Raw genomic sequence first — 5,071 nt, 5'->3', positions numbered from 1 at the left:
TGACCCTCCCCTGTTCACGATGTCTCTCTCTCTCAGAAATAAATAAAACATTTAAAAAAATTAAAAAAAAATAAAATGTGTTGTTTGATCTACCAACCTTTTGAAATAAATATGATGGATGTATATATACCAGCTACAAAGTAGACTCTTTACACTGTATTTTTTAATGTTACTTTATTTTTGAGACAGAGAGAGATAGAGCATGAGCAGTGGAGGGGCAGAGAGAGAGAGGGAGCAGGGGAGGGGCACAGAGAGAGAGGGAGACACAGACTCTGAACTAGGCTCCAGGCTCTGAGCTGTCAGCACAGAACCTGACACAGGGCTTGAACCCACCAACTGTGAGATCCTGACCTGAGCCGAAGTCCTGACCTGAGCCAAAGTCCTGACCTGAGCAGAAGTCAGACACTTAACTAACTGACCCACCCAGGTGCCCCTGGACTCTTTACACTTTGAAGTCAGCTTTCATGGGGCTAAAATTAATATTCAGAACTTAGGGCACCTGGCTGGCTCAGTCAGTAGAACATGTAACACTTGACCTCAGGGTGGTGAGTTTGAACCCACAGTGGGGGTAGAGTTTACTTAAAATAATAAAAAAGATTAAAATAAAATTCAGAACTTCTTGAACACATATTTGTGCCAGAATAGGCTATGTCTACCCTATTCAGCCAATTGCCAAATATATACTCATTGTACTTCTTTATATATGCTCCTTGCCCTTTGTTTCTCTCCCTTCCCCCCAGATTGACAGTAAATTATGTGTTCTAATCTTCCATTTGCCTTTAGAGTTGTCTCTACTCCAGGATCCCCATATTATTAAACTAAGCTAATAGTCTCCTCGCTAAGGTATTTCTGAAGCCTTGAATTTGGCTATTATTGTATTATGATTACCATATTGTCTTCAAAAACTTAATTTTTCTTCTCTCTAATCAGTTCTCCAAAACTCACAGGATGTAACCTTTGTTTCTTTCATTTTTGAAAGTTATTTGGAATTCCCTGAAGTTTTGCAAAGTTACAGAAAGTGTATAAGAAACAGAATGAGCAAGCAGAATATAATCAAGAAAACAGAATAACAGTTATGATTTTTAGATCTTTTCTAATTTAATTTTCTAATACAACTTATGCATATATATACATATATATTACTTCATTTTTAAATTTTTTTATTTTTTTAAATTTTATTTATTTCTGAAAGAGAGAGAGATTGAGAGAGAGAGAGAGAGAGACAGCGTGAGCAGGGCAGGGTCAGAGAGAGACGGAGACACAGAATCCAAAGCAGGCTCCAGGCTCTGAGCTGTCAGCACAGAGCCCAACGTGGGGCCTGAACCCATGAGCCATGAGATCATGACCTGAGCCGAAGTCAGACGCTCAACTGACTGAGCCACCCAGGCGCCCCTACTTCATTTTTTTAAATTTTATTTTATAAGTGTAGAAGCCTTAAGTATAGATATTAGCAATCTGTATATATCCTATATTTCTTCTGATCTCACCTTTTAGTGGTGACCACTATCAAAATCTTTATGTATTTCTTTCCTAACGATATACTCTGCTTACAATACTTATGTGGATTCTTTGAGGTTGGATTTATGAGTATGTGTGTGTGTACTTGTGTGTGTTTGGGTGTATGTGAGTGAGTGCACGTATAATCATAATTGTTAGGAACAATGATTATGGTTCGATGGTATAGTATGTGTCAGAACTCTACTTTTATGTCTTTATTTTTATCACACACACACACATACACACACACACAATTTCATCATTAACTATTATTTTTCCCATTACCCATTATGGTGAAGACATTAAGGATATAATTTAAAACCTGTCTTTCTAAATGCAAAGATAACCCTCTTTATCACAAAGATGGATAAACTCTTCATATCTGTTCATTTTTTTCAGACCCATTAGTTTGATGGGTCTATTGTGAGGATTTCTTGGAATCACAAAGCTGTCCTTCTCTCTTCCTCATGGAAGATTTTACCAATCAATCAATAAACTGAAGACAAATCAGTAGATAAATATGTAAATATATATAAAAACAATTATGTACCAATGTATGGTTACACACACACACACAAACACATAGTATATATAGTTACTAAGCATGATCTAAAGATCAGAGCTTAGAAACAAGATCTTCTTTACAGATACAACCCAGAGTCTTTACTCACAGGGAAGAAGTGGATTTCCTAGGATTCACCTGGTATGTATTATTCTCCTGGATTCTGGCCATTGAACAAATTTGTGGTTAGTTCAAGTCATGCTTTGTAATTTTCTTAGCTTCGTGTTAAAACAAAACAAAACACTATAAACCTCTGAACTTCAAAAATCTCTAAGTCCTGAAACATTGCATCAAGAATGTCAGCAGGAAAAGACAGTTGGAGAGAAAAGTGCTTAATTTCTTCTTCATGTAAAGTCCAGTAACTAGTAGGCTCAAGAAAACACTAAAGAATTAACCATGACTGGAATAAAAGTACAGAATCCATAAATATTCATTGTTTATTTTACACTGACCTGGTATTTTTCTCTCTAGACTGATGAGTGATCTGAGAGAGAAACAAACACACACACACTGGACAATGTGATGAAACTAAATATCACTAAATATTTAATTCTGAAGATTCATACGGGCAAAAGAATTGTGATTTACTTAAAATTCCTTGATCACCCACATAAAGGTTCATGTAGCTAAGGTAACAAGGCAGTATATATGTTAGTAAATTGCAAAGAAATCATCTGCCATATTCATGGATTTAGGAGTAGAATGAGCAGAGATGGGGATAAATCAGTAGACAGGTTTCATGTCAACTTTATATCTATATTTCAAGATGCTACTAAAGAATTTTTCAATACAAAACTACCTAATTATAGTTTGTGAACTTGTGTGGGTTATTTAAATAAGCATAGGGAGGTTGATGCAGCATTTCAGTCCCTTTTACAAAATTAAATATTTAGGGGTGCCTAAGTGGCTCAGTTGGTTAAGCAAGCAACTCTGGGTCAGGTCATGATCTCATGGTTCATGGGTTCAAGCCCTGCATCAGGCTCTGTACTGACTGCTCAGAGCCTGGACCCTGCTTTGAATTCTGTGTCTCCCTCTCCCTCTCTGTCCCTCCCCTGCTCTCTCTCTCTCTCTCTCTCTTAAAAATAAAATAAAACATTAAAAAAACACAAAATTAAATATTGAGACACCCACACTCTACTGTGCATAGAAGATATACAAGTGTTTTGAACAGATGAAGATCCTGTTGTTTCAGATACAGCAAACAAGTAGTCATTCTGATAGAGAAGTGATTTCCATTGCCATAGAAATAATGCAGTATAAAAATAATAGTAAAGAATATTATGAACTGAATGCTTGTGCCCCCCACCCCCATCATTGAAACTTTACTCCTCAATGAAACGGTACTTTGGGAGATAATTAAGTTTATAGTAGGTCTTGAGGATGAGAACCCCCCCAATAGGATTAAAATATGTATATCCTAGTGCACCGAATGAAGAAAGGCCATATAGGCACACAGTAAGAAGGCAGTTGTCTACAAGTCAGTAGGCTGTCTACAAGGCACTGTTGGTGCTTTGATCTTGGGCTTACCAGCTTCTAAAAGCACGGGGGGAAAAAAGTCTGCTGTTTAAGCCATCCAGTCTGTGCATTTTGTTATACTAGCCTGAGCTAAGACACATGTCTAGTGTCTTTGAAGGGAGCAAAAAAAGTTATAGCGCCACAACATATGCCTAAACATGAAAACATTTGAAGCACTGTGAAAATATTAACTATTACATAAATTACATCTAGTTTCTGAAATCACTGTATGCCATATTCATGAATTCTGAATTTATTTACTATTCATCAACTCTATTGGGAGTATCAGTCTTAGGAATGCTGTATATATAATTGTCAAGACTTGGATCTGAAAAGGTGCTGAAATAAAGCCTGGGCTTCAAGAACAGATTGTATGTAAGCAAAGGAAAATTAGGAAGCAAACCAATACTTACTTCCCATCAAAAGTGGCCACAGCTTGGGGCGCCTGGGTGGCTTAGTCGGTTAAGCGTCCGACTTTCGCTTTAGGTCATGATCTCGAGGTTCGTGGGTTCGAGCCCCGCGTCGGGCTCTGTGCTGACTGCCAGCTCAGAGCCTGGAGCCTGTTTCAGTCTGTGACTCCCTCTCTCTCTGACCCTCCCCTGCTCACGCTGTCTGTCTCACTCTCCTAGAAATAAATAAAAAACTTTTAAAAAAATTTAAAAAACGAGAAACTATGTATATTAAATAGACCGATACTAATGTACTTTTCATCAGATTCACTTAAATAGCATTGTCTATCTCTAAAGATATCTGTTGTCAATCATCTAAAGCTAAACTAAGTAGGCATTTATTGTAGGTATAATTGTGATGGCCTTTCTATTTAAGTGATCCCTCTCTTTGGTTTAGTCTCTACAAGTATTTTTTCGAGACCACATTTCCTAAGCTTGATCTAATTCCTACAATGTCCAGTGTTTGCCTTAAACATTCTACATAATATTTGACTTCTTTCACGTGCAGCAGGAGCTGGATAAAGTTATAACTCGAGAACTGTCAAAAGGAATGTTGCCAAAGTTTATGAATGGAGATCGCACTGATTTGTGAAATGAGCTCTAAGGAGTCAATGGCATCCTTTTCCATTGTTTGGATAATAGATGCTACGTTAACCTTTTGTGTACGTATAAAAACTGTAACAGCAGGAGCATAATGAAGNCCCCTCTCTCCCCTAGAAATAAATAAAACATTAAAAAAAAAAAGTGGCCACAGCTTTTCAGTTAACAACATTCTCCTCACCCACCGACAACCTGGAAGCTCTGAGAGTTAGTCCATAAAGGTACTTTTTAATTCATATTCTAGATGTCTCTTCTTTGCATATTATCTCATATTCTTTGCATATTATCTCTCCAGTGTTGTGGTCCTGGCAACTGAATTTGAATTTTTATGTTCTTCTGTGTAATTAATGCTTAAATATTAAATATAAAAGTTTATTTGTTTTTTTCCAGAACCATTATTTCCAATATTTTTGCATTTGTCAAAAAAGTCTTTTTTCAGCCACATTAG

The sequence above is a fragment of the Crocuta crocuta genome, unplaced genomic scaffold (genome assembly GCF_008692635.1).
Source record: "Crocuta crocuta isolate KB4526 unplaced genomic scaffold, BGI_CrCroc_1.0 scaffold208, whole genome shotgun sequence".
In the NCBI taxonomy this organism is placed as follows: Eukaryota; Metazoa; Chordata; class Mammalia; order Carnivora; family Hyaenidae; genus Crocuta; species Crocuta crocuta.
This window is presented reverse-complemented; position numbering follows the sequence as displayed.